Below are 14,707 nucleotides of genomic sequence, written 5' to 3' on the forward strand. Positions count from 1 at the left end.
TTAAATGCAATTGTGAATGGAATTATTTTCCTGATTTCTCTTTCTGTTGGTTCATTGTTGGTGTATAGAGGAAAGCCACAGATGTCTGTGTGTTAATTTTTGTATCATGCAACTTTGCTCTATTCCTATATCAGTTCTAGTAGTTTTGGAGTGGAGTCTTTAGGGTTTTTTATGTACAATATCATGTCATCTGCAAATAGTGACAGTTTGACTTCTTCTTTGCCAATCTGGTTTCCATGTATTTCTTTGTTTTGTCTAATTGCCATGGCTAGGACCTCCAGTACAATGTTAAGTAACAGTGGGGACAGTGAGCATCCCTGTCTTGTTCCCAATCTCAGAGGAAAAGCTTTTAGCTTCCTGCTGTTCAGTATGATGTTAGCTGTGGGTTTATCATATACAGCCTTTATTATGTTGAGGTACTTGCCCTATATACCCATTTTGTTGAGAGTTTTTATCATGAACGGATGTTGAATTTTTGTCGAATGCTTTTTAAGCATCTATGGAGATGATCATGTTGTTTTTGTCCTTCTTTTTGTTTATGTGGTGGATGATGTTGATGGATTTTCGAATGTTGTACCATCCTTGCATCCCTGGGATGAATCCCACTTGGTCATGGTGTATGATCATTTTGATGTATTTTTGAATTTGGTTTGCTAATATTTTATTGAGTATTTTTGCATCTATGTTTATCAGGGATATTGGTCTGTAGTTTTCTTTTTTGGTTGGGTCTTTGCCTAGTTTTGGTATTAGGGTGATGTTGGCTTCATACAGTGATACTGGGAGTATTCTCTGCTCTTCTATTTTTTGGAAAACTTTAAGGAGAATGGGTATTATGTCTTCTCTGTATGTCTGATAAAATTCCAAGGTTAATCCATCTGGTCCAGGGGTTTTGCTCTTGGGTAGTTTTTTGATTACCGCTTCAATTTCTTTGCTCGTAATTGGTCTGTTTAGATTTTCTGTGTCTTCCTTGGTCAGTCTTGGAAGGTTGTACTTTTCTAGGAAGTTGTCCATTTGTTGTAGGTTTTCCAGCTTGTTAGCATATAGGTTTTCAAAGTAGTGTCTAATAATTCTTTGAATTTCTGTGGGGTCCATCTTGATTTTTCCTTTCTCATTTGTGATTCTATTGATGTGTATTGATTCTCTTTTTCTCTTAATAAGTCTGGCTAGAGACTTATCTAATTTGTTTATTTTCTCAAAGAACCAGCTCTTGGTTTCATTGATTTTTTTCTATTGCTTGATTCTTCTCAATTTTATTTATTTCATCTCTGATCTTTATTATGTCCCTCCTTCTGTTGACTTCAGACCTCATTTGTTCTTCTTTTTCCAATTTCAATAATTGTTACATTAGACTATTCATTTGGGACTGTTCTTCCTTCTTTAAGTATGCCTGGATTGTTATATACTTTCCTCTTAAGACTGCTTTCGCTGCACCCCACAGAAGTTGGGGCTTTGTGTTGTTGTTGTCATTTGTTTCCATATATTGCTTGGTCTCTATTTTAATTTGGTCATTGATTCATTGATTATTTAGGAGCATGTTGTTAAGCCTCCATGTGTTTGTGAGCCTTTTTGCTTTCTTTGTACAATTTAGTTCTAGTTTTATATCTCTGTGGTCTGAGAAATTGGTTGGTAGAATTTCAATCTTTTTGAATTTACTGAGGCTCTTTTTGTGGCCTAGTGTGTGGTCTATTCTGGAGAATATTCCTTGTGCACTTGAGAAGAATGTGTATCCTGTTGCTTTTGAATGTAGAGTTCTATAGATGTACATTAAGTCCATCTGTTCTAGGGTGTTGTTCAGTGCCTCTGTGTCCTTACTTATTTTCTGTCCTGTGGATCTATTCTTTGGAGTGAGTGGTGTGTTGAATTCTTCTAAAATGAATGCATTGCATTCTATTTCCTCCTTTAGTTTTGTTAGTATTTGTTTCACATATGCTGGTGCTCCTATGTTGGGTGCATATATATTTATAATGGTTATATCGTCTTGTTGGACTGACCTCTTTATCATTATGTAATGTCCTTCTTTATCTCTTGTTACTTTCTTTGTTTTGAAGTCTATTTTGTCTGATACTAGTACTGGTACACCTGCTTTTTTCTCCCTGTTGTTTGCATGAAATATCTTTTTCCATCCCTTCACTTTTAGTCTGCATATGTCTTTGGGTTTGAAGTGAGTCTCTTGTAGGCAGCATATAGACTGGTCTTGTTTTTTTATCCATTCTGTAACTCTATGTCTTTTGATTGGTGCATTCAGTCAATTTACTTTAGGGTGATTATCAATAGATATGTAATTATTGCCATTGCAGGCTTTTATTTCATGGTTACCGAAGGTTCAAGGACACCTTTTTACTATCTAGCATTTTAACTGAACTTGCTTATTACGCTATTTCAAACACAATCTAAACGTCCTTTTTTCCTCCTTTCTTTTTCTTCCTCCTCTACTCCTTATATGTTAGGTGTCACATTCTGTATTCCTTCTGTATCCCTTGACTGACTTTGTGGGTAGTTGATTTAATTTTGCATTTGCTTAGTAATTAATTGGTTTGCTTCATTTACTGTGGCTTTATTTTATCTGGCAATAGCTATTCAGCCTTTGGTGCATTTCCATCTATAGCAGTCCCTCCAAAATACACTGTAGAGATGGTTTGTGTGAGGTAAATTCCCTCAACTTTTCCTTATCTGGAGATTGTTTAATCCCTGCTTCAATTTTAATGCTAATCTTGCTGGGTAGAGTATTCTTGGTTCAATGCCCTTCTGTTTCATTGCATTAAATATATCATGCCACTCTCTTCTGGTCTGTAAAGTTTATGCTGCAATGTTGGATGATAGCCTGATGGGTTTTCTTTTGTATGTGATATTTTTTTCTCTCTCTGGTTGCTTTTAATACTCTATCCTTGTCCTTGATCTTTGCCATTTTAATTATTGTATGTGTTGGTGTTGCTTTCCTTGGATCCCTTGGGAGTGTTGGGAGATCTGTGCACTTCCATGGCCTGAGAGACTATTTCCTTTCCCAAATTGGGGAATTTTTCAGCAATTATCTCTTTGAAGACTCTTTCTATCCATTTTTTTTCTCTCTTCTTCTGGTACCCCTATAATGTGAATATTATTCTGTTTGGATTGGTCACACAGTTCTCTCAATATTCTTTCATTCCTAGAATCCTTTTTTCTCTCTGTGCCTTAGCTTCTTTTTATTCCTGTTCTATAATTTCTATTTCATTTTCTGTCTCCACTACCTCATCTAATATTCTTTTAAATCCCTCCATTGTATGCTTCATTTCAGAAAATGTATTTTTCAAAGTTCTATCTCTTTCTTGAAGTCCTCTCTGAGGTGTTGCATATTTTTCTGTAGCTCTATGAGCATATTTATGATTTTTGTTTTGAAATCTTTATCAAGAAGAATGGTGACCTCAGTTTCACTTAGCCCTCTTTCTGGTGTTTGTGGGATTTTGGTTTGTACTGGGTTCTTTTGATGTTTCACATTTTTAATGATTATTATGGAATAGTAACTTTGTGGAGGTGGCACCCCAGAGGATCTACTCTCTGGAGCTGCCTAGCCCCTGTAGCAATGTCGGGGGTCACAGATGCATGATGCCACTGCCTCCCATGAGGAAAAAGTTCTTTCCTCCTTCTTTGCTGCAGTGCCTGCCTCCACTGCCAGGGACAGTGGGATGAGCATACAGGGAGGATCCTCTGTGTTATGACCCTGTAGCTGCCATTGGTGTGGCCACCCTCCGGCTAGCCTGGCATGATGGCAGGTTTGCAAACAGATGCCAGCCAGGAGGAAGGAGTGGCAGGCTGCATATCACAGTGGAGGGACTCTTCACCCATCGCCAGTGAGGGGGATGGATCACGTGAAGCTCCTGCAAGTTCCCAATCTGCTTGGCTGAGTGTGCCAGGATGATTTTTTCCACCTGTCTTTTCTCCTGAGCAGTAAGTTCTGTGTAATTCCTTTCCTCTTTACCAGCCCTCTTGCTGTTGGGAAGTCTTTCAAAGTGCCCCCCTTTCTTTTGTGCTGAAGTGTTGGTTGTGTGTACCTGTTCTCCACATGTGGCTTGAATCTCAGTCTCTCCAAGTATTCTACCTGTCTTTGCTTTCCAACCCCTCTAATCTCCAAAGCACCATGTACTTTGGATTTGTGCTCTCAGAGCAGATATCCAGGGCTGGGTGTTTAGCATTCCTGGGCTTCTACTCCCTCCCCCACTCCATTTTTCTTCCTCGTCCCAGTGAGCTGGGGTAGGGGTAGGGCTTGGGTCCTGCTGAATCACTGCTTTGCTGCTTTTCCCCTTTCTGTAAGGTCTTCTCTTTTTCCCAGATGTAGGCTGTCTGGTGCAGCCTTCTTTCCAGTCTCTCTTTCAGGATTAGTTGTATTTGCTCTATTTTCGTGTTATGTGTCATTTTGGGAGGATGTTTCTGCCTCACTTCTCATAGTGCCACCTTTTTAATCTCTTGGGGTGTATGAGATTTTTAGTGCCATCCTCAAGGGCTGGAGTGCTCGAGTAGATCAGGGAGAGTAAGCACAATTGGAGGTGCTTCACTTGCTTTGCTATCAGTGGGATGCTCTTTCTGCCCACTGTACCCACCATGGGAACCATTTTCTAGAGCCCAGCCCTAGGTGTGTTGTTGAGAGCATCTGTACTAAATATGTGACAGAACATGGTTAAGGCTTCTATATAAACTTTTGAGCTTTTGGCAGGTGGGTGAAGAAATATACTCATCTTTCCACTGTCCAAGACAAGCCCCATAAGTTCCCTTGCTTGTTAAGTTGCTACCCACCAATCTGGGATGGTCTGCCTCTTCCATCAATCCTTGCCTTCTGTATGTGGAGGACAATTTATGGACTAACAACTCAGGGGTCCCTCTGCTTGGGCCAGGAGACAAGCCTCCCCATTTCTGGGATGTGGTGACCTTCAGAGTCTTTGTCTGATGCACATTGAGAGCACTGGTGCCCCTGGCCTGAGGACAGAGACACTGGGCCAGTTTCCCTGTTCCTGGGGTAGCTCTCCTGTCTCATTCAGAGAGATTTGGAATGGGAGTGGGGCAGCAGCTCCTTAGAGGAGGGTTTTTGGTAAGGATCTTTGTGGCTCTGATAACTATGCTTACAAGTACAGAAGAGACAGACCAATGGACAAATTAACAAACTGATGGATAGATAGGTACATAAATGGATGGATAATTGGCCACATGGACCAAAGATGGATGGTGGAGTTGTGGATGGTTGGCTGGATGACTGGATGGCCAGGTGATCTGTGATGGCAGGAGGTGACACTCTTGGAAAGGGTATGAAGAAGAAGGAGGCTCCTGAGGGTAGTTTGGTCCCACTGAAGCCAGGCACCTCTGGCTTGGAGTCACCAGGAACTGGTTTGGAATTTGGAACAAGAAAAGGCAATCTTTTCTTAAGCTTGGTACCTGAGAAAGAATGTTGAAAATTACCATTAGGCACTGGCTCTGGGAACTGAGCCTGTAGTGTGTGTGCTGGGAGTGAGCAGTGTGGTTGTTCAGGGGGTGTAGAATGGCACAGTTGTGACATGATGAACCTGTGGGTGTTTGTGGTGTATCTGGTGAGGGTGATATGTCAAAAATGGTGTTTACAGGATCCCTGCTGGACTGTCTAGTCTTCAGCCAGATGCACAGCTTCTGTTTGGGGATGACTGGGAATGCCTTTCACTGTCTCTTGAGTTAGAGGTCCTGCTTCCTGGATTCAGTTTCTTTCTCTTCTTTAGCTTACTCTTGTTTTGATGCCATACATACTACAGGAGCTCCAGGTGCTCTCAGGTGGTGCAGAGGATATTTAATTTTTGAATATCTGAAAAATTCTCTACATAGTCTAGATGTGGTTACTCTTTTTTTGGAATTTGAAGGTATTAATCCATTATCTTCAAGATTCCAACACTATTGTTGAGATATCTGAGTCCTTACATGGGCATCTCCTGTTTAAGAGCAACATCCCATTTATAAAAAATAACTGTTCTGTGCAAAAATGTTAACTGGGAATCTATTTCCCATTATTTTAAATGGGAGAAAACATTATGTGATACATGTCAACCCTAAGCCTCTAATTTCCTAAAAAATAATTAAGCAGAGTAAAATGGTATCTATAAATAACAGACTTTCATGCTAGGACGTAAAAAGCTTAAAACGTCACCCCTAACCATCAGTTATTATGGGTGTCATCTGTTGCCCTGTGCAACAACACTGTTTTCTAACCAGCATGCACATTCCTTTTCAAATGACATTCATTTCAAATAATCTCTGTGGGTATTTAGAATGTAAGTCAAGGCTTTTACTACAGAGTGTTTTTCTAAAATGTTTGACATTTTAGGAATGTAAATGTGAAGTGTTCTTCTATAAACACTAGCTGAGAAAAGAGCAATTGTTAAAATACTTCCAATGGATTGTTGTTTACTCTGTAAAATTACTTTTTAACAGAGACAAACAGGAGTTTCTTGCTTTTTTTTGGCTTAGAAACTGCTGAAAACTCTCTCTTTGATTAAAAATATCCATAGATTTTCGTGTCTCTAAGATCACCCATCATTTTTAGATATACTGAATAGAATGTCCCAGGCCTCAAGACAAATTTGTATTTTTTTAAGGATACTATTTTTTTTGGTATCATTAATCTGCAGTTACATGAGGAATATAATGTTTACTAGACTCCCCCCTTCACCAAGCCCCCCACAAACCTCATTACAGTCACTGTCCATCAGTGTAGTAAGATGCTGTAGAATCACTACTTGTCTTATCTGTGTTGCACAGCCCTCCCCATGCCTCCCCCACATTACAGATGCTAATCTTAATGGCCCCTTACTTTCACCACCCGCTTATCCTCCCTTCCCACTTTTCCTCCCCAGCACATTTCCCTTTGGTAACTGTTATTCCATTCTTGGGTTCTGTGATTCTGCTGCTGTTTTGTTACATCTGTTTTTCCTTTGTTCTTATACTCCACACATGAATGAAATCATTTGGTACTTGTTTTTCTCCGCCTGGCTTATTTCACTGAGCATAATACCCTCTAGCTCCATCTATGTTGTTGCAAATGGTAGGGTTTGTTTTCTTCTTATGGCTGAATAATATTCCATTGTGTATATGTACCACCTCTTCTTTATCCATTCATCTACTGATGGACACTTAGGCTGCTACCACTTCTTGGGTATTGTAAATAGTGCTGCAATAAACATAGGGGTGCATATGTGTTTTTCAAACTGGGCTGCTGTTTTCTTAGGGTAAATTCCTAGAAGTGGAATTCCTCGGTCAAATGGTATGTCTATTTTGAGCATTTTGAGGAACCTCCGTACTGCTTTTCACAATGGTTGAACTAATTTACATCCCCACCAGCAGTGTAAGAGCATAAGAGGGCTCCCCTTTCTCCACAACCTCACCAACATTTGTTGTTGTTTGTCTTCCGGATGGTGGCGATCATTACTGGTGTGAGGTGATATCTCATTGTGGTTTTAATTTGCATTTCCCTGATGATTAGTGATGTGGAGCATCTTTTCATGTGTCTGTTGACCATCTGAATTTCTTCTTTGGAGAAGTGTCTGTTCAGCTCCTCTTCCCATTTTTTAATAGAATTATTTGCTTTTTTTTTTGTTGAGGTGTATGAGCTGTTTATATATTTTGCATATGAACCTTTTATTGGATCTGTCATTTATGAATATATTCTCCCATACTGTAGGATGCCTTTTTGCTCTATCGATGGTGTCTTTTGCTGTACAGAAGCTTTTCAGCTTGATGTAGTCCCACTTGATCATTTTTGCTTTTGTTTCCCTTGCCCAGGGAGATATGTTCATGAAGGAGTCACTGATGTTTATGTCCAAGAGATTTTTGCCTATGTTTTTTTCTAAGAATTTTATGGTTTCATGACTTACATTCAGGTCTTTGATCCATTTCAAATTTACTTTTGTGTATGGGGTTAGGCAGTGATCCAGTTTCATTCTCTTACATGTAGCTGTCCAGTTTTGCCAGCACCAACAGTTGAAGAGGCTGTCCTTTCTCCATTGTATGTCCATGGCTCCTTTATCACATATTAATTGACCATATATGTTTGGGTTAATGTCTGGAGTCTATTCTGTTCCACTGGTCTGTGGGTCTGTTCTTGTGCCAGTAACAAATTGTCTTGATTACTGTGGCTTTGTAGTAAAGCTTGAAGTTGTGAAGCAAGATCCCCACTCCCCCAATTTATTCTTCCTTCTCAGGATTGCTTTGGCTATTCGGGGTCTTTGGTGGTTCCATATGAATTTTTGAACTGTTTCTTCCAGTTCATTGAAGAATGCTGTTGGTAATTTGATACAGAATGCATTGAATCTTTAGATTACTTTGGGAAGGATGGCCATTTTGATGACATTAATTCTTCCTAGCCAAGAGCATGGGATGAGTTTCCATTTGTTAGTGTCTTCTTTAATTTCTCTTGAGTGTCTTGTAGTTTTCAGGGTATAGGTCTTTCATTTCCTTGGTTAGATTTATTCCTAGGTATTTTATTCTTTTTGATGCAATTGTGAATGAAATTATTTTCCTGATTTCTCTTTCTATTGGTTCATTGTTGGTGTATAGAGGAAAGCCACAGATTTCTGTGTGTTAATTTTGTATCCTGCAACTTTGCTCTATTCCTATATCAGTTCTAGTAGTTTTGGAGTGGAGTCTTTAGGGTTTTTTATGTACAATATCATGTCATCTGCAAATAGTTACAGTTTGACTTCTTTTTTAACAATCTGGATTCCTTGTATTTCTTTGTTTTGTCTAATTGCCATGGCTAGGATCTCCAGTACTATGTTGAATAGCAGTGGGGAGTGTGGGCATCCCTGTCTTGTTCCCGATCTTAGAGGAAAAGCTTTCAGCTTCTTGCTGTTCAGTATGATGTTGGCTGTGTGTTTGTCATATATGGCCTTTATTAATGTTGAGGTACTTGCCCTGTATACCCATTTTGTTGAGAGTTTTTATCATGAACGGATGTTGAATTTTGTCGAATGCTTTTTAAGCATCTATGGAGATGATCATGTGTTTTTTGTCCTTCTTTTTGTTTATGTGGTGGATGATGTTAATAGATTTTCAAATGTTGTACCATCCTTGTATCCTTGAGATGAATCCCACTTGGTCGTGGTGTATGATCCTCTTGATGTATTTTTGAATTCAGTTTGGTAGTATTTTGTTGAGTATTTTTGCATATATGTTCATCAGGGATATTCGTCTGTAATTTTCTTTTTTGGTGTGGTCTTTGCCTGGGTTTGGTATTAAGATGATGCTGGCTTCATAGAACGACTTTGGAAGTATTCCCTCCTCTTCTATTTTTTGGAAAACTTTAAGAAGAATGGGTTTAAGAATATAAAAAACCTCAAGAATTATGTCTTCTCTGTATGTCTGATAAAATTCCCAGGTAAATCCATCTGGCCCATGGATTTTGTTCTTGGGTAATTTTTTTTATTACTGCCTCAATTTCACTGCTCATAATTGGTCTGTTTAGAGTTTCTGTTTCTTCCTTGATCAGTCTTGGAAGCTTGTATTTTTCTAGGAAGTTGTTCATTTCTTCCAGGTTTCCCAGCTTGTTAGCATATAGGTCTTCATAGTATTCTGTAATAATTCTTTATATTACTGTGGGGTCCTTCATGATTTTTCCTTCCTCGTTTCTGATTCTGTTGATGTGTGTTGATTCTTTTTCTCTTAATAGGTTTGGCTAGAGGCTTATATATTTTGGTTATTTTCTCAAAGAACCATCTCTTGGTTTCATTGATTTTTTTTCTATTGTTTGATTGAAGGGCCCCCACCAGTAAGATGGCGAACTTCCGGCTTCTCTTCTGGGTCCTTGGTTCCTGACGGCGCCACCTGAAGACCAATCACCTCTCTCCCCCCTCCCACTCCCAGAACCTAGCCAATAGCCACCAGCCCCATAGAAGTGACACCTCAATCAGCTCATGCCCCTTCCTATATAACTCAGCACCTTTCCCTAATAAAGCAGAATTCTCCAGTGAATTGCTGCTGTGTGTCGCTCCTTTCCTTTCATTGGTGCCAAAACCCAGGAGATGGGACACCTCAACTGGGCCCCATCTTCCCCCCGACACCAGCAGCAGCTTGCCCTCGTCCTTTTTTTCCGGTGCTGGCTCATCACACTCACCACTCCTCTCTGGCCTTTAAGTAAGTTTTCCCCTGGAGTGGGCCACTCTTCCCCAAGCTATCGCAGTGCCATTGACCATGATCGTCCGGCAAAGCCCTGATGCTCAGGGACGAGGAGTGAACTCTCCCCGCCTCAGGCCTTCACGGCTGCGGCGGACCCTCAGGCCCCCCTCCAACAGCCATAAATCCCCACCTCCGGCCTTCACAGCTGCTGCAGACCCTCAGGCCCCCAATCCAACAGCCATAAATCGCCGCCTCAGGCCTTCACAGCTGTAGCAGACCCTCAGGCCCCTCCTCCAACAGCCATAAATGAGGTGACTCCTTTGCGGATGAGAACGCTCCCTTCTCCCCCCTCCTCCTTCCGTTCTGTCTGCCAAAATCTGTTCCGTCCGCTGAAAATTCCTAGTACTAGGTACCTCGTGACTCTGGCACTCTGCCTTCTTAGGGAAGTCTGGGTGACGACCCACACTTCGTAAGAAATTCTGACTCGTATATGAGTTTCCGCAGACTACCAAAGATCATCGGGGACGCCCTTTGTCTCCTTGCGGTCTGCTCCCAGTCCGAGGATCTCCGTTCGTCTTCCCCTGTTTGTCTCCTTCTCTGTCCTTCAGTCATGAGAGCCTCCTCATCCCTCCCTGAAAGTTCACCTCTTGAATGCCTGCTCAAGTATCTAGCCACCCTCTCCCTGACACCTGATATAAAACCAAAACTTCTCCATAAATACTGCTCCCAAGATTAGCTGACATACCCCCTAGACAATAACAACCAATGGCCTGCAGGGGTAATTCTTGATCCTAACATCACTCACAATCTCTTTAACTACTGCCAGCGCCTGAAAAAATGGAAGGAGATTCCCTATATCAAAGCTTTCCGCCTCCTCCTTCCCCCGTCCCCCCAAGTTCTCCTAGCCTGCAAGCCGCCGCCCCTGCAGAAGCCTCCCATTCACTCCCTTCTCCTTCTTCTCCTACAACAGCCCTTCTCCCTTCCTCCCCCACCATCTCCTCCCCCATCTCACCTCCTCTGCCTTTGTCCCCCGCAGATTAAGCCTGAGCCTTTCAGCCCCCTTTTAACTAGGTCCCTGGGGCCTCCTCCGTCTTTGCCCTCATCACCTATTTCTCCCCTGTTGGGGACCGCCTTTGTCTTCTCACATGTTTGTAGGCAGAATGGGAAAGCACCTTCCCCTATGTCTGAACACAGCATAAGAAAGTACAAGCTTGAGAACAACAGGTGCAGTCTTTGGAAGTTATCTGTCCACAGAAACATATCTTGTCCTCGAAGACGAGCCAAGACTCCTCACTCTGAAAATAGGGAGACCTTGAAGATTTGTAGAAACACCACCCCTGTTTCTAGCTATGCCCTTCCCCCACTTGCCGATATGACAGGAATAGAGAACAAAGAACATTCTGTTTACACATTCCATAAGCAACTAATTGGAGCCCTGCTGTAGCTCAGTCAGTAGAGCATGGGACTTTTAACCTCAGAGTCATGAGTTCAAGCCCAACTGGAGCGGCAGAGGCAAGCAGCTGGGCTGTTGGGTGGCACGTGTGGGAGCATCAGCCCTCCCAGTTCTTTCTATCTTTCTTTATTTTCTTTGCCCCCCTTCCGCACTTCAGGACCTGCTCGACTAGGCGTGGCTAAACCGCATCACTCCCCCACAGACTGAGCCAGAACCCTTCAGTCCCCCTCAGACTCAGTCCAGAGGGCCTCCCAAAATTATTGCCTCCCTCCAGGATGTAGCTTAGAGAGACTCACTCAAGCCCTATTACAGTATACCAGCCTTGACCCAGAAGACATGTCCTTATGACATACTTCCTAGCTCAAAGCTACCCCAACATTAAAGCTAAACTCAAAAAGTTAGAACAGGGTCCTGCTACCCCACACACTGAGATCCTAACAGTAGCCTTGAAAGTCTTCCATAACCGAGAAGAAGAGAAAGAACGCCGCAAACAAAAAGCTGATCAGGCCAATTTCCAAATGTTGGCCCAGCTGATAAAACCACAACCTGGGCGCCCCTCTACAAACAAGCCCCCCACAAGAGCTTGTTTCAAGTGTGGACAAGAACGGCATTCATCAAGGGCATGCCTCTCCCCCAGATCTCCTACCACCCCATGCCCCAGATGCCACAAAAAGGGCCCCTAGGGGTCTGATTGCTCAGCCACCCAAAGGGGAGGCTGGACGAACAACCCCCATCCTAAGCCCGCTGTAGTGGGGCTGGCAGAAGAAGATTGACGGGACCCGGGGGCTTCTCGCCCAACCATTTCCATCACCAAACAGGAGCCCAGGGTTACTTTAACAGTAGACGGTCGCCCCATCTCCTTCCTCCTAGATACAGAAACCACCTTCTCAGTCTTGCAAGAATACTGGGGCCCTACCACGCCTGCCATTACTCCTATAGTCGGGGTAGGAGGTAAACAGATTTTCCCATTAAAAACCTCCCCCTTTTATGCACAATCCAAGACAATTCCATACCTTTCTCCCACTCCTTCCTGGTTATGCCCCAGTGTCCTATCACTTTACTAAGACGGGACATCCTTTCTCTCCTCCACATTTCCATGACTATATCCACTCCCACAGCCCCCAGTACTCCCTTTCTGACAGCCCTCATAGCTGATGACCCCCTCTACCCAATGAAAGCTCCAGTTTCTCCCTCATACACCCTGTAAATCCCAAAGTTTTGGACATTACAAGCCCCTCCATAGCTCTATGTCCTCCTGCCTCTATCAAATTATGTGACCCCTCTCAGTATATCTGTCAGGCCCAATACCCCCTAACCACTTCAGCCCTCATAGGCCTCCAACCCATCATCCAAGATCTCTTAAACAAAAATTACCTCAGGCCCACTTACTCCCCATTTAATACCCTCATATTAGCTGTTAAAAAAAAAAAAACCCAACAGATCTTTCTGCCTTGTCCAAGACCTTCGCCTCATCAACATGGCCGTTGTCCCTATCCATCCCTTAGTTCCAAATCCATACAGCCTTTTATCGCAGATCCCTGCCTTGGCATCCCACTTCTCAGTCCTAGATCTCAAGGACGCATTTTTTCTATCCCTCTGGACCCCTCCTTCCAAGATTTTTTCACCTTCACATGGACGGACCCATGCACGAGACATTCTGAACAACTTACTTGGACAGTTTTGCCACAAGGCTTCTGAGATAGTCCCCATATTTTTGGACAAGTCCTAGATCAGGACCTCAAACAGTTTCATCATGATCACTCCGAGTCCACCTTATTACAATACATAAACGATCTTCTACTCTGCAGTCCCTCGTGAGAACAGTCTCAACTTAACACTGCCTCCCTACTTAACCTTCTAGCTTCCAGAGGTTCCCGAGTATCCCCTGTCAAAGCTCAAATCTCTTCCCCTCCTGTCACTTACCTCAGATTCCTTCTATCTCAGCAAAGAAAGTCCATTACCTTAGACAGAAAATGGCTCCTCTCTGACCTGCCCATTCCCAAAACCAAGACAGAAATCCTTTCCTTTCTAGGCCTGGCTGAGTATTTTAGAGCATAGATCCCTAACTTCTCCCTGTTGGCAAGACCCCTATACGATCTCAGCAAGGGCCCCCCTGAAGAACCATTATCCTCCTCACCCTGATACTCCTTCATTAAGCTCCGTCAAGCCCTTGTGGAAGCCCCAGCTCTCCATCTTCCTGATTTGTCGAAGCCCTTCTCATTATACATTCATGAGAGGTCCAGTCAAGCTCTAGGAGTCCTAGGCCAATATTATGGCCCATCCTTTGCCCCAGTAGCTTATCTCCCCAAGCAATTAGACCCCACAGTTTGGGGATGGGCCCCCTGCCCATGGGCATTAGCCGCTGGACAGTTCTTGCAGAAAGAATCTCATAAACTGACATTCAGGGCGCCCCTTCCCATTCTGTCCCCACATCACCTAAAAGATCGCTTAACCTACAAAAGTTTACAGACTCTCCCTCCCTCCAGACTCCTGACCTTACTGTCCTCTTTCCTCCAAAATCCCATTCACCCCATTTGCCATCCATACCCAAATCATGACTTTTTCCTCCTTTACTGTTCTCTCGCTTTTTTTCCTCATTCCTATTGTCTTCCCCACCACCCCAGCCTCCTTTGTATGGCGATTCAAAGTCAGACAGACTTACACACAGCATCAAACAAAAGTTACTGCCCTCGTTGCCACATCAGACTGCCCTCTGAAAAGCTGCTCTGAGCCTTTATACCTCCAATTTCCTCCCTCCACTGAAGTGTTCACTAGCAGCTACCCTTAATCTCCCTACCTCTGCTTCCTCTATGACCAAAGACAAGCCTATTGCAGGCGATGGCCAGACACCTACGGGAGATGTCCCTATTAGTCTTGCGCCATTCACTACCTGAGTAACTCCCGGTACCCACAGTATTACTCCTCCAACCATTTCATGAAATATCCCAACGGCTCATTCTCCTTATCAATCCCAGATCCCTGGGACTCTTGATGAGCTGCTGGAATCACAGCCTCAGTTTACTACAGGGGGGGTCCTCGACCCCCCATGGTACCCTTCATATATCTCGAGAGTTTTTTCCCTCTCACTCCCAGATCTCTCAAGTTGCATCAGATATCAGACATTCCAAAAAAATCATTATCCAAACTCTTGACGGCGCC

Source organism: Manis javanica, chromosome 11 (assembly GCF_040802235.1).
Source record: "Manis javanica isolate MJ-LG chromosome 11, MJ_LKY, whole genome shotgun sequence".
Taxonomy (NCBI): domain Eukaryota; kingdom Metazoa; phylum Chordata; class Mammalia; order Pholidota; family Manidae; genus Manis; species Manis javanica.